Source organism: Bactrocera latifrons, unplaced genomic scaffold (genome assembly GCF_001853355.1).
Source record: "Bactrocera latifrons isolate USDA-ARS-PBARC rearing strain unplaced genomic scaffold, ASM185335v1 scaffold_133, whole genome shotgun sequence".
In the NCBI taxonomy this organism is placed as follows: Eukaryota; Metazoa; Arthropoda; class Insecta; order Diptera; family Tephritidae; genus Bactrocera; species Bactrocera latifrons.
Genome location: NW_017534775.1, coordinates 625,749 through 650,341, shown reverse-complemented (window position 1 = coordinate 650,341; position 24,593 = coordinate 625,749). Strand labels below are relative to the sequence as shown.

General features: G+C 38.3%; 1 protein-coding gene across 1 annotated transcript in view; it reads left to right on the top strand.

The window, feature by feature from the left end:
* LOC108965053 overlaps positions 1-24,593 on the top strand; it is a 171,687-nt gene that overhangs the window by 34,016 nt on the left and 113,078 nt on the right. Inside the window, exon 2 of the mRNA XM_018927222.1 lies at positions 3,049-3,095. The gene's annotated coding sequence lies outside the window, so the exon portion shown is untranslated. The remainder of the gene's footprint in view (positions 1-3,048; positions 3,096-24,593) is intronic.

The window sequence follows — 24,593 nt, the reverse complement described above, 5'->3', positions numbered from 1 at the left end:
TTTAATAATATAAAAATTTCAAATGAAATCTATTTAATTTTCCAATTAAAAAGGATTTATAATAATATATGCATCTCCCCCTCTTTGGCCACTGTAAATATGGCAGACGCAAAAACCCATAAAGCACACTCTTGAAAGCTCTTCATTAATTATTTGTTAGCCACAAGTATAATTAGCGATACAAATTAAGCTTCTAGTCCAAAAAAGTAATCACCTGGCAACAAAAAACAGGCGAACTCGATAATCGACAAAAAAAATTAGTAATAGGATACGCATTAGTGTAAGTGCCAGAATATTTGATATGCAATACTAATGCGTAATTAATTATTTTTTGCTTCCGACAATTTATCGCTCGTGGCTTTTAACCCATATTCGCCAATTATTATTATCTCCCTACTAGTTATTAGCGTTGCCAATCGGAGAGAGCGGCCTAGTATTGCTTACACAAAAGTATTCGTACTTGTGTTGAGAAAATAATGATTAAATCGACCGCAAGTGGAAATGCCTGTAATCATAATAATACCAACTTTGTTTTTTGTATGTGAAATTCAGGTTATTTTCATTTCTTCAGAGGGTATATCGAAGTGGTTGAGTTATTAGCGTAATTTTGCCATATTTTCACCGAAAATAATTTAAAAATTCACACCACTGCACAATCTCAAAGTAATCTGTACAAACTCTTCTCCATGTTATACCCAAACCCAAAAATATCAACCACGTCATTGATGCCAGAAATAAATACAAAATCTCACGAACTCATTATCACCATGACGACACTCATTAACATCGAGCTATTATATTATATCTTCGCGAGCTTTGCATGTGTGTTTTTTGTTTTTTTTTTTTTGTTTTTGGGTTTTATTTATTTTTTGCTCACACTCTCCACGTGCTCCCCAGCTAGTAATCCCCATTTAAGTATAACAAGATTGCGAAAAATCCCCTTTGCGGCCGGGTCGCAAATACCATTGACATGCTGCTGAGGCGGCTAATGAGTGTGCACATGCGGGCAGAGCATGTGGAAGAGAGCGACGGCAGAAGCTTTGCAGTTAACGGTAAACGCCTACGACTGCGGAAATATTTTGATTAATCAGTGAAGCGGTTTGCTCTTATTAGTAAAGCTCATTAAAATTTCCGCTTATTGCAAATTCGCAAAGCAAACTGCACGCAATTTAAGTGATAATAGGATTTGCTTGGCATTCCAGTAATATGAGATGTGTTATATTCCATGAAACTGAGCAGAAATTTTACAAAATTGTTTTAGAAATATTGCGGGGAAATGTGGGAAAACTTACGGCGAACAGATGTGCCAAGCATGCATGAATCGATTCACAGAAGAGTTCTTTCACAATTTTAAATATTAGTCAGCCTTTCAATAATTGAAAAAATCAGCGCTGCGAGAGCTTATGTCTCATATTGACCAACCAGCGTTCAGTATTGCTCTTTTTACGCTCATTGAGAATGCTTTAACTTAATAGAGCTGCTCATATGTATAACTTACTGAGGGACGTATATTGCTCTCAGTAAGATATATGAGCAGCGCTATAAAGTGCGAGTGCCGCCAAATTTTTGTGAGTACTTCTTTGTCACCTGCTTATTTCATTCGCACACTTCTGTAATTCTCCATGGGTTTATTAATATAAAATATTTGCTTAAAAACCGCAAATAAATAGTTTTAATTCCATTTTTAATAATAACTAAAGATTGCGGATACATAATGTTGAAATTTAGAACAGTTAGAGAACTCGATTAGTATTTTCTCTGCACTTTATCAGCGTTGCAATTCCTTTCACATTTCTGTCTATTAATTAGCTTCCACCACATCTATTTTGGCTTTCTTGGTTAAGTGCTCAAATAGAGAGCCAGGAAAGCCTCGAAACGAAAATGGAAGGAAATTTGTCCACTTAACTTCCGCCAACCGCCAGTCGCGCGATTTAATTATCAGCTCTTAGCCACTAAGTCACTGCAATTGCTCGTATTATAGCTGCAAACTCCTTGCGAAAGCACCGCTGTGCTGTGTGGGCGTGCAGCACTGAAGGTTTGGCGAAAAAGCCAGCAATTGACTTAATTGCCGGGCTGCGACGCCCATCAAGCACATAAATAGACAGGTCAATAAGCAGTTATATACCAGCTAAACATATATGTGTGCATATAACATGTTATCAGGGCTCAAGCGTATATTTATTGGCTGGATTTGCGAGTGGGTGGGCGTGGCAGGAAATCAATTGTCAGCGCTGGTTGGTGACATAACAAAGCAAGTCGGTTTAGTTGCTTTATTTATTGTGCTTTAGTTTTGTATTTATATTTTATTGTTGGCTTTGTATTCTTTGTGCTCCTGCTTGGCAGTCACTGATGCATGCGTCTGCAGGATATAAATATGGTGGAAATGAAAGTGATCTACTTGCTGCACTTTTATTTTCAATTGACACGCGTCTGCTTAGCTTCGTAACGATATAATTAGTTGCTGGGCGGAAAAAACTGTTTCCAGTGAAATATTTTTTGTTGTAATATTCTATGTGGCCTTTTTATCGCTGCTATTTTTTCATGCCAATTACCATTTAGTGCAATTTGTTTGCTTTCGTATTATATTCAATATTTGTGCAAATTTTTCCGACTTGTTTCTAGTTTTTTAGATTGACTTTTAAAGCGTGCGTTTGTTGCTTTATTATTTCGAGCTTTGAGTGAGTTTTTTGCTCATTTGCGTGTATATTGCCGTAGGTTGATGATGTTAGAATATCTGTCTAATAAAATTTTGCACAAAGATATTTTTTGGTTTGAAATTTTAATAAGCAATTTCTCGTGGAAATATATCGCATTATAAAATACAATACATTATAATGTTATTCGAAATTCGAATCACGCTGAAAGCTACACAGTTTTGCTTAATAATTAAAAAATCTGTTATTAGCGCTTTTTTCTAAGAAATCAATTTTTTTGATAAAATTTTTATTTATATTTAAATTCCATAATTATTTTTAAAACAAATTTTTTTCACTTCTCGTTTTTACTAAAATACTGATACTAAATTATTTACTCCCACTTCCATTTCAGATTTTCCGTCGCGACCTCGCAAGTCATGCCAACATAAAACAAAAACGGTGAGTTCAAAAAGCAAAACAAATAATTTACATATTAAATTATTTTATAAAATATTAACCTATTTAAAGCCACTAAAAATATAAAATTCATTCCTTTAATAAATATTATATGCAAGCACGAGCTTTTTTTTTAAACAGAACAAATCATTTCGTTGTGAATGCCGAACAATAAGCTGCATACTTAAATAGCCAGTTTAAGTGTGGCATATAAAATTGTGCTGAATTACATATGAGTTGCGCTGAATTGCTGTTTGCTCCATTTAAACTTGCAGCATTAATGAAGCTCCGAATTTGCTTTTTTGTCAATTCTGTAAGGGTTATGCTGCGCTGAATTGCATACAAATTATTGTATAAGCCTTAAACTGCAAAAATGATGAACCCAATCACAAAGCGGATTGAATCTTCTGTTTTTAAATTTCCGATAATGCGCTGAAGAGTTGTTTTTGATAAATGTTTGCACAAATAGTGCGCTGAAACAGGCAGATAAGTGGCTGAGTCGTTTGCGTGATTGTCTTATTTAAGGCTGTGTTATATATACTTTTACTCAATTGCATTATTAGCGCTCTGGGTTATAAATTTAGGTAGCCGAAGTGCGATTTTAACTGTTTATTGCTTGAAGGAAGTATTCTTCTATTGCTGAATTGATATTTTTAGACTTCTATTTTAAAATTAAAATTGTGGGAAACATACGTTTTTTTAACAGAAAGTGCTTTACAAGAAAAATCTTGCTGAATTACATTTGTGCATGTCTAATTAGTATTTTTTTAACAAATAAGTAGGTTTTTTTTTGTATTTTTGTAATAAAGTCCTTAGCTGAATACCGCTGAATATATTTATTCCTAGCCAATTGATACTTTTTTTTAACAAATTTTTAGTATTTTTGAATACATACCTTAGCTGAATTGCGCTGAATTCCAGTAATTTTTTACTAACTTTTTTCTCTTGCGTAGCTCTTGCTTTATTTGTATGATGGTGAGCTAAATTTGCTTTTACTTTATATACACACTTACACACATTTTGTTTACTACTCTTCAAAATATTTCTTTTAATCTTTACCATGATTACGTTACTGTACAAAATTGCAATCTCTGGCATTGAACTGTCTAACTTATCTCTAGATAATTCTTATCTCATTAGCTGTCAAATTTGAAACAACAAAGCAATCAGTCTAACTGTTGAGGCAAAGATACGGTTAGAGTGTATAATTGGGAACATTTGTTTATTCCTTTAAATATTTTACTATTATCTACAATTTTAGTTTTGAAGTAAAGTTACAGTTTTCTCAATTTTATAAAAACTATTTATTTTATTGAGTTTTATTTTCATAAAAAAATTTTAGTTCCATTTGAAGTTTTTGACATTTTTCGGTTTGCGATTTTTTTGTTTTTAATTTAAATAATTACTTTTGACTTTCTTTCTATTTATTTTTGATGTTCTTCCCTCCTTCGTGATCGCTTAACCGCATTAAGCAATTAAATAAATCGCGTTTAAGTGTTTAAAGTTGTTTTTGACATAGAAAAAGCTTACACTTATTGCGGCAGTTTCTTTTGCATTTCTATGTGGCATGCCACAAAATGTGGCACACAAAAAATACGCACATTGTGTGTGTTCATGCTCCAAATGATGCGATTTTCACAACTTTTCCTCAACACTTTTCACTTTTGAAGTCAAGTGTTGGGAAGTAGAAATATTTTATACAAACACACACATGCATCGGGCGCGCTTCTGTGTATTGGTGTGCGTGCAAAAAAGTGAAAATTGCATTAATTTGTTTCATTTCGCAGCATCAGCGCAAAGTAGCTAGTTGTTGTAGAATTTCTGCTGTAAAATTAAAAAAAAAAAATTGCAAGGCTTGCCGTGGGCGCCCTTGCACATGAGTGCATTTGTATATGTGTGTGTTGCCTTCTCGCTACACTTAGGTCTCTTTGATTTTTCTCCACTCACTTGCTGCTTTTTTATTGCAAATCTCTCGGAAAAAGTGATAATAATGAAAATAAATAATGAAGCGCTCTAGAGTGTTAAGGCAAACACGCCTCTCTCACCGCCAGCAATGTTGCAATTTATGTTAATAAATATCTCATTTTTTACTTCTTAATGGACGTGTATGCCTGTATATATTTAATATTTTTATAACATGCTTATTTATTTATGCAAAAGCATAATATATTTTATTACAATCAGCGCTGCACTCAAACGCAATCTCGCCAATGCACTTAGCGGCAGCTTGTTAGCAGCGGCTAATCAATTAAGCAGGCAGTCATGCGTGTCAGCCGCACATGCAATGCATTAGCGTTACTATAAAAAATAAGTATGTTATGTACATACATATAATGTGCTGCGTAAAAATAAAAACAAGCAGTTAGTATTTTAAAGTATGAAAAAAGTTTAGTAAAAGTTACAAATGCAATTCAGCGCTGTTTTTTTAGCTTCTATAAATAAATATTTGTTATCTGCCGCTTAAATTTTTAAATTCAGCGAAAGTTTTTTAGTAAAATTGATAACATTTTAACTTAAATTTTTTTGCTTACACTAGCGCATAGCAGTTCAGCTTGTCAGCACATGTTGTCTAACTAATTCAGCGAAAGTTTTTTGAGCAAAATTTATAACATTTTCACTGCTGCAATTCAGCAATACAGCTCACATAATTCTGCAGAATACAGTCAGATTTGCTGCGTAAAAAAGACTTAGCCTTACTATAGAACCATTCCTTGGTTAATGTATTCTTAAGGGAAATCGCACGCACGCGTTTATCTATGTTCTTATTTTTATCAGCATTTAAAGCTTTTCAACACTAGTTCTGCTTGTACTTAACGTTTCATAACACTATTATTAGTAATTCAGCTGTTTAATTAAGTTTAACTTTCATTAAAACGTAATAGAATAATTTTTTTTCTGCTAAATTTTTTCGTTTTTCTCATGGTTTGTTACGACTGGCTCATTAATGCTTACTCTCCGGTAAATTTTACAAACCCTCCCTAATTTATTACTTTTAAGGCAATTCCGCTTTTATAAAGTGAATTCAGCCGTTTTTAAAGTGAATTTAGCACCGATGAACAGAAATTTTTAGGACAGTTTCTAAACAAAATATTTATATTTGGAGTAATTTATCACTTTTTTGCGACATGTTGTGTAAATTTAAGCTTTCTGTGCACATTTACTTACTTCAGTTACTTTTGCTGTTATTCAGCGGATTTAAACTGAATTCAGCATGGTTTTTACTTAACAGCTGTGTAATATTTAATATTTTCTAAAAAGTCAAAATCAGTCAAAACTCTAAATAAGTATTTGCAAAGTTAATTCAGCGCATTTATAGCAGTTTCTTAAGTGAATTCACCTCTTTTAATTAGCATGTTTCACTTTCAAACTCTTCACTCACTTGCTTGCCGCAGACTTTATGAATTTTAATTTAATATATATTTTTATATGCATATTGAATCAATTTAAACTTTATTCGGCTTGGTTTTTATTTACCAGCTGTGTAATAGTTCACATAATTCCAGTGAGAGAAATGCCAAACCTTTCATTATGTAACTATAAACCTAATTCAGCGCAATTCTTTTATATTTTAATAACAACAAATAGATTAACTGTTTCTTTTCCCATATATTTCTTACTATTCAGCTTTGTGAAAAGCTATTCAGCGCAATTTTTTCAAAACATTTTATTGTTCATTCAATTACAGTGTGTTAATTACTTTACTACTAATATGATTTTTCTCATTCAGCTTAATTAATAACCATTCAGCGCATATATTTTAATAAATAATATCAAGTGAACAATTTAGAGAAATTTATTTCCACTGCATATACCTTTAAGTAATACTCCCTTTGATCTCGTTTAATTTAAGTCAATTTAGCATAACTCTCGACAAATATTTTATGGCTTAACAGCAAAAGTCACTTCGAATTTCGGTTTTTATTACTCTTCATATTCTTATTTGTCACACTTACGGGCATGCATGCCTTTTATGCCACACCTACCCACATTTAATATGGCACACATCACTCTCTGCAGCTAATTAATAAATTTTTTACAAATTACACGACGATATGCATCACCATAACGGTAAAAATGACAAAGAATAATGAGAAATGTAAAAGCACAACAACAAAAACAAATGCAAACTCAACGTGGCAGCACTAATTTTTGTCATAATAACAGAAAAATATCCAAGAGTGACAAGTTGAGTGTCAGTGCCAAGCAAATACGCTTTTAACTAAGTAAATAAGTAAATGAATAAGTAAGTGTATGAGCGCATAAATCTGAGAATAAGCAACGCTGTATGTGTGTCAGCGCCTGTCTGCGTTTGTGTGCACTTAAGAAGACATAATGCGAGCATAAGGCCGCAAAGCATATGCAGCTGCTTACCGTTACCAACGTATTTACATATTTGCATGTGTTAGTGTGTGCGTGTATACATATGAGCGCATGCAACATTACCTTCAAGCTGCACATTTTCCGTTTCCATTATTGTGTATTGTGTTTTTCCAAACAATTCACTTGTAGCAAACGGCCCAGCCTACGGACGGACGGCTCTTTACTTAAACATCAGTTTCATCTTCAGGCTTTTAATTTTATTACCATTGTTGCTATTAACGTCTTTACATCTTTACATTAGTGCAACGTTGTTGTTTTTGCTGTTACTGTAAAGCATACATTCGGCTTTAATGGCACATGAACACACCTACACACACACACACTGGCGTGCAAAGCAATTTGACACACACACACTGGCGTGCAAAGCAATTTGTAAGCTAGCGTTCTGCAGGGGTGTGTGTGTGTGTGGCATCACTTTCATCGCTTGTCTGCAACAGCAGCAATAACAACAAACAATGCGTAATTACAATGCCGACACTGCAAATCACAGTAGCGTGAAGAATTTTTTAATAATTACAAAGCGACAGCGGCAGTGGCAGCGCGCCCAACGAAGCCGCAACCACCTGCCTTCAGCCATCGGCTGGTAGCCGCGTTGGCGCGCTCCGCTTGCTTGACTGCCGCAGCATGCGCACTGCTTGGCTGCGTCCGCGTCCGCGTTCATCACCGGCCTCATGTAGTCCCATTCAGCGCGTTTTTACTTTTTCCTTCGTCGCCGTCTTTTACCATTGGCGCTGCTGCTCTGATTTGCTTTTCACATTTTTACCAATGCTTTTGTTGCTATCCGCCCGTCTGCTGGCATTGCGACTCTTTCTTGTAGGTATAATACAGCCTCATGGTAGTTGTTTTTGCGCGGTTTTGCTCGGCAAATATGTTGCAAGTGAAGGTTTTCTCGTGAAGTTTACTTTCAGCGGACAGCGGCAGCGAGAGCACAGTGGAGCAGATTCAATGATTGATTAAGTACTTTACTACCATTTCAATGTTTGCTTAAGTACTTTACTACCAACTCAAATGACCATCAGCTGTTATTCAGCGCCAATTTTCTCAATAGAAATGAATAACCAAAGAAACAAAGTCATAATTATGTTATTCAGCGCCAGGTTTGGTTACAGCGGCATCAATGCAGCGGATTCAGCACGTGCTTACACATGTTTACTGAAGATTTCGACCATAAAAGGGTTTAGCCGCTATTGTCTTGACCAAAATGAATTAAACTTATATTTGTGTTATTCAGCGCGAGGTTTGCCTACACCATCATTAATTCAGCACTTTTCCAATCAACAGCAATATGAAGCCAACACTTTTCAGCATAATTTAGCTTAAAATTAACACAATTCAGCGGATTCAGCGAGTGTTTTTTGAAAAGGCAAATGTTTAGTGAAGATTTAGAACATGAGGTAGGATTCAACGCTTAATTTTTCGATTAAAATGAAAAACAAAATCATACTTATATTATTAAGTGCGAGGTTTGGTTACAGTGGCACAAATTCAGCGCTTTTTCTATAGACAACTGTATTAAATAAAACTTTTGAGCATTACTTATATTAAAATAACCGTTGTTCAGAATATTCAGCGCATATTTTGCTTGCAAAAATCTAATTCTAATTCAAAATTTAGCGTTTACCTCTTACTTGAATGTCACCGATTTTTACTTCACGTAAAAAACTAACAACTTACTGTCTAAAATTATTTCCTCGTGCTTTTCCAGTAATTATTCAACCCACAAAATCAATTCAGCGCTTTATTTTTCTTTAACTTGACACTCACATAAGTAAAATTGTTGCTGAAGAGCATAGTATCTCGCTATTCAGCTAATTCAGCGCAAATTTTTTCGATAAATTTAAACAATCTTTAAAAGTTTAATATTTTCGCTTATTACCGTCGGCAATAAGATAAATATTATCATTTATTGTCACTGTAAGGTACGCGTGGCTTTGTGGTCATAGCCGATATCTTATGGATAATAAGCACTGCACATTAAAAAAATATAGTGCGTAAAACTTTGTGGACAATAGAAAAAAATCACTAATGTGCTTGTGTTATTATCAAGCTTAGAATTTTTAAATCTTCTACTTGTTAATTTGCAGTATGTAGAATGCCGTCATACTTCATTAAATTGCAAAAAACCCACAAGTCATTACAACTTTGCAATGCTTGATTGATTGAAGTGTTAAAAAAGGTCAGCTTAAAAGAGTAAAAAAAATATTTCTTTGAGTAAAAGAAATTAATCCACTATGGCGGATGGGATTTTCCTTTATAGTTAAGCATGGTTTTGCACTTTCAACACGAAAGTGAATGTGCTGAATAGTTTAATTTTACAAATAATGCTATCTGATAAGATAAGCTAATTTGCGACTATTCTGCCGCTTTAAATGAAATTCAGCGCAATTTTTATGTGTACAAGCACACAATGAAACACTTGCCGAACTAATCTAATTATAATCAAACTTTTATATAACTTCAAAGTTAATTAAATTTTTTCAAAAACCTATAAGAAGAAATAAGTTTACCGGAAAATGCACAAACGTATATTTTAAGTGCCGCAAAAATAATATATATATATTTTTTTTGGTTCTTTTCATATCACTTATATTCATAAAAACTATACATAGCCAAGAATAGTTTTCAACTGCTAATCGTTATTCAGCTAAGTTTCTACCTATGCCATAGCAACTATAATTAATGCTTACCACAACTTTTAGAAATGCAAATACGGACAGGTAGTCACTTCTGATTATTTAAACCGGAATAAATCAGTGTAAACATTTCAAGTTATTCAGGGCATATACTTTTACTTAACTCTTTGAAAAATTTATTCAGCGCATATATTTTAATATAACTATCGAGTTGACTGAAATGTATAATGCAATAAGTATTTGAAATCATATTCAGCGCTTAGAAACTAAATTCAGCGGCATTTTTACTGCACCAAACGCATATGTAAATAGGTAACGCTGAGAGCAACAGCCCATGGCATATATTCAGCGCTTTCAAACTGAATTCAGCGCAAATATTTTTGTTAATTTATTTTTAAACTACTTGTCAGTTGCTGTGGATACAAAGAGGCGTGTCACAGCAAATATATGACGATAATTGCTATTATATAACCGAACCAGTCTTTAATAAACATTAGTCAGTATTATTCTAAGCTTTGCCGCAGCAAAAGACTAAACAAATGCCAGCAAAGACCAAATGTTGAAGCAATAAAAAGGCGAAAAAGAAAATATTACAGCATGCAAAACGAGAACCGAGAAATAAAACTGCAAAAAGCAACAGCATATCATTTTGATTGGCATTTTTTGCTCAACGGTTTTTACTTGCTGCTACGAAATCAATATAACCAGCAAACCAAGTAAATGCCACAAAACACAGCACAACAAAGTAACCAATGAAAAGAGCAAATAACAGAGCAAAACCGGAAAATTGAAGAAAAATCGCATAATGAGCAGCCTTTCCACCAACCACACACACACACAGGCAGACAAATATATTTGCAGCTACTTCGGCAATGCCACACAATGAAAAGTTAGTGCAACAACAAACCAATCACAATTGTCAATTCGCTCATGTGACCATTAGTTTGGCATATTTTTATTATTACTTCGTATTGACTGCACCCAACTGTAGCCAGCGGCGGCGGCGCCCAACAGCAGGAGCAGCAGCAACAAGAAATAATTTGTGGCAAACCAATGCAGCACGTCTGATGGCAACAGTGTTCCCAACAATCAATATGAGCTACAACGAGCTTTGTACACGCTTTGCGGGCAGCGATTTGCCCCCTTCAGCCCTCTCAGCCCTCGCAGCTTGCATTGATTTGTTCATCACGTGCGCTTTTTGCTGACTGTCGAGCGCATCTAGCGTTATTACGGTATTTCTGGTTATTTCTTGTCAGTGAAAACACACCTCTTTCTAACTACCTCCAAATTGTGGTAGGTAGTGATTTTAGAGCAAGCAGAGAGTGGTGCAACGAAGGTAGAAAGGGCGCTCTATTCCGACATATTTCTATGGCAGAGATTGTGTTCGGCGGAGAACATTTTACTCTGCTTTGAGTTTTAAATTTTTGTGTCTTTACAAGCCATATGATTACTTCGTAACTAGAAAGGCTTGTAAGATTGTAAGGAATTGAATGGTCTCGTTCAGCTTAGGAAGACCCCTTCGGGGTTTCAATCCTACTTCGGTTCAAATGATGCTTATTTTTTATATAAAAGCTCAGAACTGTCTACGATATCAAATCCACCTCTAAATACAAAATGTCGACTTTTTGGCAACCAGAAGACAATATATACCACACTTTGTTTCTTCGTTTAAAACTGGTAATATTCGTATTTGCTTTTTGCCTTCACTTTTATGTGTGCTCCGATATTGTTATATCTTAGATTCAGAGCGCTTCTCGCCGCTCTCTTCTTTCTCATTTTCCTTATATCTAAACTCATTTGCTCGTCTTTAGTGCATTTGAGTCTCCGTAGTTTTTTATACAACCGACCCCCCTGTATTCCTTGCGCACTTAGTGTCTTCTTAAACCTCTCGAGTTCTTTTTTTTCTCTTTTTCACTCAATTTTGTTGCTTAAGATGTTGCCATTCTTATTTCATTTGCTGCTTTGAGCTTCCTTGTTAATACTTCTACTTGTCAATTTGATTCTTTAGACTTTTCTTCAGAATTTTTTTCTTTTAACTGTACACTGTCTCTCCTCTTCTTCCACAATTCATTTCATTAATCTTCACCGGCTCCTTTTGCACCTCACCGTCTTGACATTTGCTTCGGCTTACTATTCTCTTCGCTCTCCGGCTGCCGCGCTGACAATCACCGGGTCGCGTCGTGGCTATTGTTTGCTGCAGCAGTGTTGCAGCTGCAAGCAAAAACTACAGGCGAAATAAAAATTAATCAGCAAACGTGCCACACAAGAATGCATTACAAGCCATCAATAAGGCACCGTGTGCCGAGCGAATCGAAGCACTACATGCACGCCGCTACCGATTGTTGTCGATTTGCAATTATTTTGTTCCTGCAAATTTTGTAACCTGCCTTAATGCAACCCCATACAATGTTGTTGCATGACAACGACCTATAATAAAGGCAAGCACTAAATGCAAGAGGAACGTGGTATGGGAGAGAAGCAAAAGCTTGCAACATTTTCTTTCTATTCAAAGCCAAATCGGTAGTGGAAAAGTGTATGGCAAAGTTTAAATGCAAACAAAGAGAAATGACAATTTAACTTTAAGACGATTGTGAAAGAAAGAAATGAGAAAGTGCAACAAAGCGAACTAAAAAGTAAAACTGAAAAGAGTGATTACTTACAGCAACGTTCTCACTCAGAAAAAGTGAAAAATAGGAGAAGAAGAGCGAATGCTATAAAGTATGCAAACTTGTCGCTTTGGAGTCCAGTCAACGTCCACTGTATTCTGTTTAGATGACTTAATGGCAGGTCAGTGGAGCAGGAAAATGGAGAAAAGATTAAAACAAAGTCGTAGCCTGAAAAGTATACCTAAAAGAGAGCAGCAAAAAATTGTAATTGCCGACAGCCCGACAAATGTCTGATAGATTGGAGTTGAGCTGCAGAAATTAGTTTTTAGTTCAAATAAGCGTCTAGAAAGATGAAGATAATATAGAAGAACATAAATATCCGCAGAAGAGTTGTAAAAGGCAGGACTTTACAGAAAAAAAAAACGAGGCTCGAAGTTGATTGTCATCAGTTTCTGTCAAAAATAATCTGCAAAATATTGTTTGCCTAGCACCAAATGGGCTGGGCCCCTCTGGGAACTCCGAAACCGGTAGGAACTATTCTCGATCTGTTTAAACTGTCATTTACTGCGAATTGGTAAAAGAGGATTGGAAAAAGAACCAAGTTCGAGATCTTGCCAAGAAACAAGAAGTTCGTGGTCCTGTCAAGATTCGTTAGAGAGAAAATTTTCGAAAAGAGTTCGAGAGTTGACAAACCAGTCTCCAATTGTTAGTATGAACGCCAGCCTGTGGCAGTCGATATGAGAAGATGTGTGTTATTTGAAGAGCAAGGTTTTGGCCTCCCTTCAATTTCGTCAGTGGAGTGCCAATCGTGTTTGACTGCCAAATTGGTATATCGGCATTCAGATTTCCACTCATCCACTTGTTTTCAGCTCAGCAACGGAAGCTACACCACTTTAAGCCTAAGCTAGCTCACAATATCAACGTTTCAACTCCCGCAACCCCACGCAAATCCTTGCCTTAACTCTGCCAGCAATTCACGGCATTGATGAACTCGGCATTGCACCGCAATTTGCGCAGCGCTACCGCGCTTCAAGTACCAGCTCCGCCACAAAAACCACAACTCAATTACTTCCCAAAACACCGCGGCCATGCTGCCGCAATGTGCGCTTGGCGCTCATTAACAAATTGCACCTATCACCCAACAGCCCCACCGACAAACAGGCATAGACATTAGACGTCCACCGCCAGCAATCCCACGCTGCGCCGTCATGTTCTGCAACATTGGAAGCCGATTCAGTGGCAATCGAGCACTTTGCGCTGCGACTCGCCAAACTCCACGAGAACTGCCCGGCCACTGATGTACAGAGATTGGCGCGCGGCAGCGTTACTTTCCGGCTGTGTATGTGTGTTTGCGTTTGGTTTTGCGGTTTCGTAACATCTGCAATGTGCGAATATTTGTCCTTGGTAGCAAGCAAGGTTGCATATGTATTCTACCTATGCAAGTTGTCCATCTTCCGCGGCAAATACACTGCGTCACTTACGCGCTGACAGTCTGTCAGTGACTCTGCAACGCCGACTGGCCGCGCGGAACGGGCCAGTGAGAGCGCGGTGCTGTCGCAAATGTGCGTCGTTGGAAGTGCGGCGCGCTGACAAATGACAGCATGCATGTCAACAACAGTTACAGAGTGAAAAGAACACGCAATAACTGCCGTTACTTATTGGAATGCGTCTGTGGCGCTGCACAGCAACGAAGTGAGGCGGCACTGCAGTGAAAGTGTTCGGAAATCAATTTATAACTATTTATTGCTGTGCGCTTTTGTTTCCTGGTTTCCTCGGTTTTGTGCGGACTCGCAGTGCGGAGTGCCTTGCCGCCTTGGCAAGCAATACATTGCATTTCGCACAGTTCGATTTTTAAATTAACCTCAATCCCTGACAACAAACGATAAGTTTGAGTTATTTATGGACTCTCTGGTTGCAGCCGAAAACCAACAAAAACAGATTGAAGAATAAAAAATGAAATGCTCGAAAGTCGGAAATTGCCAGTTGCGTTGAAGAGTCAACAAGGGAAAAGTGTCAAAGCTTAAAAAATCCGCAATTTCGACTTCCTGCTGTGCTGTGCTGACACACTACACTGCCTCACAGCCGCCCGCGCCGTAGCTCGGCTTCTAAACGAGCCACACCAGTGCTGAATGCAATTTCTTGCACACACACACACATTTATTTCCATTTTTTATATGCGCATTTCACATTTTTATTTCGCCGCTTGTTTGAATAACAGTTGAAAGTTTTACAGAATCCCATAAAAATGGTGAAACGGAACTTTTACAGCCGCCACCGTCGCCGCCCCAGCCAATGCCAGTGAAGTGTCATTGCGGTGCGTGGAAGTCATAAATTTGCATAAAGCATAACTTTGGCATAAAACCCTCAGTAAGAGAAAGAACGAAGTAGGGAAAGCAAGGAATGTCAGCTCCACATATGAAGCAAGAAGTAAGGGCTGAAGAGTCGGTAAGTTCAAGCGGCGAAGGTAAACGCAATGTAACTTTGTGACAAAACCGCGCGAGTAGACAATACCTGCGTCACAGCCGAAATTGCAGTGGAAACTATTTAAGTATAAAAGGATTAAAAAGAGAAAGATATGCGCACAGTGGAAAATAAGCGGAGTTCAACTAAAGTGTCGAAATTTATGACGAAATTTTTAAATTACCTTAAGAAAGGGCTACAATGTTGGTGAAGGAATATCGTTGCCAAAATGAAAGCGGACGCAACAAAGTAGAACAGGTTACCGATAAGCCTTCAGCGGTGACTGCAAAGCTCGAAAGATTCAATGTAGGAATTTATAATATTCTTCATATAAGTCTAGAGAATGCTGCTAAGATTGCAGTGTTTGCCTGTATATAAACCCGGGTCTCTTCTACATACTAAGCGTCAAGCAGTGGATGCAGGCGCACGGAAAATCACATCTAAACCTTCCCTTACAACGTAAAATATGAGGCATCAAAGCCTGAAAGGTCTAAGAACAGTATCTTCAAAATAGTCACAACCATTATTGAAGCAAAAACCCTTACGATACCTCTGCTGACAAATTAGACCTGACCAGCTTGCGGATCCCGTGGTGCCCGCATTCTCACACCTTGGAGGTGATGCGGGATTTCCCTTGACGGGGATGGCTTCGTCCTCCTTATTCCATTTGCAGATCCGTAGTTCTATTGATTCAGCGCGTTTAGCGGTTTCGCTGAGCGTTGGTTCCCCTACGGAAGATTCCCCTTATGTAGGTTGGTGGCCACTCGAGCTCATAGAACCGCCATTCTTGACGCCACTAAAGACCTTCCCACTCAATTACGCTGTCATACTGCTGTGATTCCTGAACCGGGAACGCTAGCCAGCTATTATGTTTTCTGCCATGCGGCGATCCGATTTCAATTAGCATCTAGCTGCTTTCGCCAGCTTTCTACCGCGGTATTTAGAATTGCCTGCGGTCTCCGAACCCACAATCTAGTTTAGGTTATCTTTCATCTCGCACCACCGATCTAATTACGTATCCAGCCTGTAGAATTCTGCTGACTTTTCTATCCCTAATTAGTAGCCGCGCTCCCAAACGAGAAATTTCGTGGAAGACCATTCATTAAATAATTAAATAATTTTTCTCTGTTTTGTGTGTTTCCTTACCTACTCGCTCTACACAGGATGTGTTGCCATGCTCCCAGTTATAGTATCTTCACACTTTTGCTGACATTTTGACGTCACATGACAGATATGCGGTAACGTGTGACAATTCATCCTGCAAACTGTAGACATTCCAAAAAAAGGTCCACTGTGTGACTATACGCACGCACACATTAGAGCAACCCCAGGCAGAGTTTCGTACATTTTAGGCCAATTTGTACAAATCACCAGCAATTTATTTACGCAATTCAAGCGAGTAATGAGGTAATCGTATATTTCTTATCAGCGTTATGCGCACATACCCCACATGCGAGTTACGAAAAGGTCAGTGTAGCGGTCACTCAGCGGAGGAAACGACCTTCCGCAAGGCGACCCCACTATTCCAATAACTGTTCCCCTTTCCAACACCCACAAGCCAACGGCTTAGTTGCTTGGTTGGTCACTATTGCTCGTCCAAGTGCGGACAGTAATGTGCTTGTGGAAACAGCACTGTCAGCTGTCATATTGTTGCATTTTGACAGCTAACAAACAAATCAACATAAATAACAACAAAAAGACAGCAGAAGCAGCACATTGAAATGCAGCCATAAAAACGAGCCTATCGAAAGGGGCGGCAGGAAGAAAGCACCGAAGGCTGATAAAAAATTACGTACAAGCTCGTTGCGGCCGGGCAAGTGCACAAACAAACAAGACGCACCGGCGACCAAAACAAACAGTCACAGCTTGACATAAAAGGCAAAAACAATAACAAAAGCTGAAAACAAACAAGAGTGATATGTAAAAAGAGTCAGCGCGGAGACGGAGCATTGTCAGCACTCATACTAAGTGGAACATTGCAGCAAAAAGCGTCCAACATAAAACGGAGGTCGGCGCGCATAAAGCCAAAGCGCCGATAGGCCTAAACGTTGTAAACGGCAAAGCTGTAAAAGTAGGAAAGAACGGGTAGCCAGCGGAAAAGCCAAAAAAGGCAGTGAAAAAGCACTGAAGCCACGAGACAAGCGACAAGCGACAACTGAGACGTTGTCAATGCGCGCCAACATGCTCAAAATGGTAATGGCTCACAGTGGGACCAGCACAACCGAGGTGGAGCCGTTAACGGCAAACCAGAGTTCACAGAGACCAGAGAAGCGTGATGCTGGCGAAGTGGGGCTTGTAAGGCGCGCGACATTTATGTGCGGACAGTCGAGCCGTCATGTCAAGCTCATTTCAGCTGCACAAATGTGACGAGCTCTCAGCCCACACTGTTCGCCGGATGATGGACGGCAGCAAATGACGCTTAGATTGGCGAGATGAGTAGGCTACACTCGGCAGAAACTGTCCCAACACACAACCAGCCCAAACACATGACCGACAACAGCGTGCGAAGAAAGCACCGCGTTGCCGCTGATGATGAAAATGTAGAACGTTGTGTTGAAAATGACAAACAATACACGCGAGTGCAATGAAAAACACATTAACAGCAAGTGTGGCCAAAGAAAGTGACTACACGCCGACTGTGCGCCCCACCACGCCCACTTTGACTGCGAAGCATGTACGCATTAGCATAAGTACTGGGTATTGTGTGAGATATATAGAGCAGGTCGAACGCCAAAGGCGCACCCGCCTGTCTGCCCAGTCGGACCCACAGTTGTCAGCGCCGCCAAGCAGTTGAGGCACGGTTGCTCTTGCGCCGGTTTTGTTTTTTGGTTACCAGGTCAGCTACACGCTTTGTCAGCGCTTTATCTTTACATAATGACAGCAGTGGCAATAGTAGAAAAAGCAACAAAACACTGAAGCGTCAACAGCCTCCGGCCCAGCAGCCGACGTTTGGCACACAAGTCACCCGAGCTGGCTGACTGCGGCTGATGATGATGCCGAGAAGGCCATTTGTGCGGCGTCGTGCAAAGAAAGAGCCAGTGGACCAGGTTGCGGCGCAGCTGGGCAGTGCGGTTAGGGCGAAAGGAAAGTGTTTTCCAGTTTTTTTCACTTACACATAGTTGACGCTACTTTCCCACTTGTCAAGGGCTTTTTGCTATCATGTACGTACAACGTTTTCTTGGTATTGTTTTGCCTTTGCGCCGAGTAGTGCCACTTTTTTCGTACGCCGCAAGTATTAACAATCATGCGTAGAAAGGTTGTAGAAAAAGGAAGCGAATGAGACTTTGAGTTTTAGGTCATTAGGTGAAGACTCAAAGACCAAAAAACCTCGAGCTCACCAGTGTCTGCCCGTAAAAACCCTCTAAGCAGCCACAGCAGCGTTGTAATTAGGCGGTTTTTGTCAGCGCCTCTCGGCATACAAAACTGAAAACTTTCACATAAAAAGCCTGTCGCGCTTCCATCACCGCCTTCACCCGCTCAACTCCAGCGCCTCGTCATTGTCGTTTTGTTCATTAAAGTTGCCGCACTCTTCGTTATTTCGTTGTTGTGCAGCAAAGTGTTGGTTGCAACTTCGCCCAAACAAAAACAGAAACAATACCAACTAGAAACACCCACAATGAGGGTTATGCTACGCGCGCCTGCCCCGCTTAAGTGCTGGGTAATTAAGTTGTTGAGTTGATGACATTGAATATTCTTGTCTGTTTACATTTATTCGTGATTTTACTTCTCTTCGACTGCGGTTGGTAATGAGTATTTCCAAGAGGATGCGCAGCAAATGTGTGTCGAGCTGCAGCGACGAAGTTCCGCAAACAAAGTTTTGCCCGTAAGCTTTCAGTTGTTGGTCGCGGCAGAAGTTTAGCAATCGTAGCAATGGCAACTGCGTCGGTAAAGCTGAGTGGGTGCTACCGTGAAAATTATTAAAGTTTTCTGCAGTTTGCTGGCGTGCAGACATAATTGTGGTGATTCTGTGAAAATACGAACTAGCTTTTTGCGACTTTTGTGAGCTGCGTTGAACCAATTAGGTAATGATGGCCTTTACGGTTGCTCTGACTGATTTAATGAGTTTATACACAAGTATACGATTTCAGTCTATGGTAGCAAACTTTTTAAAGGAGCAAAAGGTCCATAACTTATTTGTTCCATTAACCTGCCCGCTACTTTGTCTTGACATTTTTATACCATTGGCTCTAAACAATCATCACAATCTATCGCGGTTTCTGCTGATTTCACCAATTTCAGGATGTCAGTTCGAAAAGAAATTGATGATTCTTTACTCCACACGTAGCGCAAACCGGAGAAATGCCTGTTCGAATAAGCACCTTTTGAAGTAGAAGATTTCTTTTTCTATTTTACAGCAGTCGAGGTTTGTACCATTGACAGCCGAAGCAATTCCACGATTGTCAGTTTAAAGAGTTCGCAAAACAACCGGAGATTTTAGCGACTTGTTCGCTAGTGAACTCATAAACTCTGACAAAATCTGGTCAGTCAGGAACCTTGTGTTAATACCTTGTGTTCCTTTATTGCTTTGTGTGAGTTGCTGCCAATATTTTATATGGGGACCTTTGCGGTACTCAGATTTTGGATTTTGCTTGTACTTCTAGCACAGTTTTAAGGGAAGTACCATATGTTTTTTTTAATTTCGAGAACTCGTAAGAGAACCAGAAAGCTGTGATATAAGGTCTAGCGCAGTATATTTCGCCATCCGAGGTATATTTTAGAGAAAGGAGTATGCATCGAACTTGATCTGCCCAAAACGTAGATATTCAATTCAAGAATAATGCCGATAGAAAGTCAAGAACTGACATGAGATTTCCAAGCTCTTTCAGATGGATTACGCTTTTTTGGTTTTGACGTCACCTAAATCAACCCTGAGTTCCATCAATGAGCTTTCGTTTGTAAACTCCGCAATTCCACATTGTCCCGCTTTGACTGCGCTTGTAGGCGGTATGATACACTGGCGGTGGTATCGATAGTGAGGCCGCGGAGTCTCTTAAAATTCACGTCAAGCGCAGGCATCCTAAAGGATGACTACTTCTGAACTCCATCTAATATCGCAAAGGACCGAAACTGTTCTATGCGTGGCTTATTGCATACCTGCTTAACCTAACCTAACCTTTCAAGGCAGTATGCGCGTTAAGCTTGTTTAAGCTCAAAAACAATATCCACAATAATAGTATATAGTCCACAGACGACTGACTTAAGCTATTGTCCAGTGTTTTTTGCATGCCTTCTGATGCCAATGACTTTTATTGTATCACTTGGATTAAATTATTTTGCTTTCTTTAGTTCTCTTTTGTTATTTTTCCATAAAAAATATATAATTTTTTCGCACTCCCTCTTTTTTGGAATGCCAGTAGCTGCTTGCGTCTTCATAGCTTTCATAATTCACATTCAGCGCATGGTTTAACAAAAGCTTTGTCCGTCTTTTTCCCCACAACCTAATTTATGCGCATCAACACTTTACTTTTCAGCATGATTTCTATCACAAATTTATTCATAACTATTAAATCACATTTAATTCAAGTCATCTACTCTTTATAACTCGTAAAGCTAACAAGAGTTTGCCTCAAACCGTTTGGCTTTTCATGGCCAACGAAATTTTAGTTATTCAAATTGAAGATTCTTTCAGCGCGGCGACAAATGGTTATATGCGCTAGGCGCACACACATATATATTTTTGTACGTATGCATGTGTGTATGCTGTATATGTACTGTATGTATATGTGCACACGTGTAATCAATTAAAATTCTACACCAAACATCGTTTTCCTATCCTTCTTCTCTTCCCCCTTTCCCCTTCATTTCCTGTGCTGTTACACGACTTTTCGCTTTTGTATGGTATCATGTGTGTGTGTGTGTGTGTGTGTGTGAGCGTATCTGCGCAGCACCGTCTATTTTCCGCCGCAAAAAATCATATCAAATCCATAATTCATGCAGAAATCGAACAGTGACAGCGCCATAAATTTTTGGATTTTTTCGGCGTTTGACAATGAAAACAAGCAAAAACAACAAACACATACAGTTGTGACAGGCATACCACACGGTAAAGTGAGTGCCGCATGTGTACTTGTTGTTGCATGAATTGTCTTTTTTCTAATTCTAACTGCCAGCCATGCACATCCTGTTTTAGTCGTGCACACACACACACACTTGCTCAAATTTCAATTTCATTTACATCCTAGTGAGTTGAGTGCAAAAGGAATGTGTTGGATTCTTTCTACAGTCGCAATGTCTGTGGAGAGAGCGCCTGCCTTTCAAAAATTTACTTTTGCCAAAGTTTTTCGGTGCAGTTTTTGTTTGCTTAGCGTTCGGGCCAAATTAAAATTCACTTACCTTAATGGCGAATCGATGTAAAGGATATGTGAGAGTGAGCCACACGCTCCAAAGAGCAGAGCGAAAAGTTTTGTTAGTAGCTAATGGGAATGGGCTCAATATAACGTTGTTAAATTGCAAAAGCTCCGAACGGTATAAATTTATGAAATACAGAAACTGAAAGCTCCAAAGAAATCTTGCGATATATTAAAGACCCAGAAGTTGAAGAAGTGGAAGGGAGCTTGACCAAAAGCTTAGTTTTTAAATAATACTCTGTCAACGCAACCCGTCAAAAGCGAAAAAATTGCAAATGAAGAAAGCTACAGAGCTCACTGATCTTTTATGAGGCCTTTTTGAGTTCTCTGAGTATTTTGGATTTGCCGAGTGGTGCTCATGTACTCTTTCCGTTGAATTGTCTCAGCCAGTTTTGTGGAAAAATTACGCCAAAAGCTTTCCAAATCTGCTAGAACTTGAAAGTCATTGAATTAGAGCGTTTTGTTAGTGCTTATAAAAATTTTGCTAAACTTTTATCAATCGAAGTAGAAAGGGTCTTCCCACTAATCTTTTATGAAGCATTTTGGCGAACTCCGAGTACTGTAGAATTCCTGAGTTGTCTTTATATAGAGCTTGAATTTTCTCGAAAAGCTTCGTGGAAAAATCACGTTCTAAAGCTACCCAAATCTGCAAGTACTTGAAAGTTATTTAATTAAAGCTTTTACCGCAAAAGTTTCTTTAGAGCCTAAAAAAATCTTGCCCAACTTTTTTCAGATAACGCTTTAGTTGATGACAATCGGCGAAAGAGTTTTTATATAAGCAGCCTTCCTCAATGATCTTTTATAAAGCTCTTTGTCGAATTCCGAATATTCTCGAATTGGCGAGTTGTGTTCATGTGCTCGTTTCATTTAATTTCCTTAGCCAGTTTCGTGAAAAATTACTGCTAAAAGCTTTCAAAATCTACATGATTAGGAAAATTATTTAATGAGAGATTCTTTGCGCAAAAGTTTAGTTAGAGCTTTTAAAATTTTGGCTAAACTGGCAACAATCAAAGCTTTTGTAGATGACAATCGTCGGAAGAGTTTGTATGTATAAAAGTGTTCTTCCATATTGTGTCAACAATCTCTATTGACTTCGTAATACTTCGTTGCAAAAAGCTCAAATTGCCGAAGCGCTTTTTGACTGATCAAGTTCCGAATAAAAAATTCTTCAATTTTTTCGGTGCAATTAAAAATTTCAAGAATTTCAAAAAAAAAAAGCGAAAAAAACTCAGTGATGTCAGCATATTTAGTAGGATATGTGGGAGTTACTCGAGGTCAGAAACTGAAAGCTTCATCGAATATACAATGAATTCACTTAAGAAATTCTATGAAAGCGAAGCTCCCCATATATTTTTTTCTTTTTGGTATAAAAAGCATTAATACCGATACGAAAATTTGGCTGATTCACCTCTTTAAGCTCTCAGAAAGTATTTGAAGCCTCTTTACATATCTCTTTTAAAGTCCGCACATTTACGAAGAAACTAAAATTCGTTTAACGGTATAAATATGTGATTTCACAAGCCATTAAGTGTATATTTTCGTTTCTCTTTGTGCTGCAAGCTTCGCAAAAGCACACACACAAGAAGACGCTTGCTCTGCTGCTTGCAAACTGCATTTGCTCCTTAAAAGTATACACACATACCCACGCACAAACACATCCGTAACCATGTATGTAAGTAAAGTGAGCGCATATGCACTTTGACCTAATGTGTTTAACCTATTAACGTCGTTTATGACCGAAAAGGAGTATAAACAACAAGAAAGAGGACGCCAATATATAATATTTTACGCGCAAAGGAGCTGCAGAGGGGGAAGAAGAACGAAAGTGATGCTGCAAAGTGATATGCGTAGTGAGTGTGCTACATGCAGCATGCCACATACACACGCACATACAAACATACTAGCATACACGTGGGGAAAATGTGTGGCTCGTTTAAAGCGCTCGAAGAGTTCGGGCGCAAACCGACGCATTGACGACAAACTACGAATGGAGCCATAAATTGCTGAGCGCTTTAAAGCATATTGCTCGAGTTATGTGCTTTTCAGCAACACAAATGGCACGCATGAGTGCGAATTTTGTAAATGTGTGTGTGTGTCACTGGAGCTTCCTTGTCCTTTTGGTTCCTGCCTCTTCAGCCACGCTTCCTGCTCCTCTCAAAGTTGTCCAATTTCTTGTTTGCACACATACATATGTATATATTTCATTTGCAAAGGTTTACCGTTACTTTCTTCAATGCATTCATTACAGTTTGTGGCGCACACACATCAAATATGCGCTTACAAACTTTTGATTATACACCTTGTGTGTGCGTATGCGTGTGTGCGTGAAGGATTGTCGGTAGTTGGAGATAAGCAAATAGCTGGGCTGTTTTGAAATAAAATTCCCATTGATTACATTTCATGTTGATTGATTTTTAATTGATGCCAATGCAGAGCGTAAACCCAGCACAACCGCACACACACGCAGCCACAGCCATTGACACATATAAAAAATAATGCCATTAAATATTAAGTGATTGCATATGTGCACAACATATATATACAAACACATAGTACATATATACAAAGAGTTCATTTATACATGCATATCCATTCTTGCATACTTTCATATACTTATGTATGTATGTATGTATACACGACTCTATAAATGTCTATCTTTGCGTGACACGCTTGATCGCTCGGCTAGTTCACAAATCAGTGATTCGATTTGTTGGTTTTCTAAAGGATTTTCTTTAATTAAAACCGAATTTAAGCGCATGCCGGTCGCATGAAAATTTATCGAATCAATTAAAATTTATTAGTGTGCAGCAAGCGGGAAAAGATAACGCTAGTTGGCTTCAGCTAAATATTGCAGCATTGAACAAAGAGTTAAAAGTGAGGAAAAACGGTAGTCATGTCGTTAATAACTTGAGGGGGAGAGAGAGCGAGATGTGGATTTGGATTTTCATAATCCTCTTTAAAAATTAATTTTTAAATTTTTATACGGATGAATTTTTGTTTTGAGCAAAAAAATATTTTTTGTTGTGAGAATTCTACCATTAAAATAGGAATCATGCTTTAAATATTATATATAAC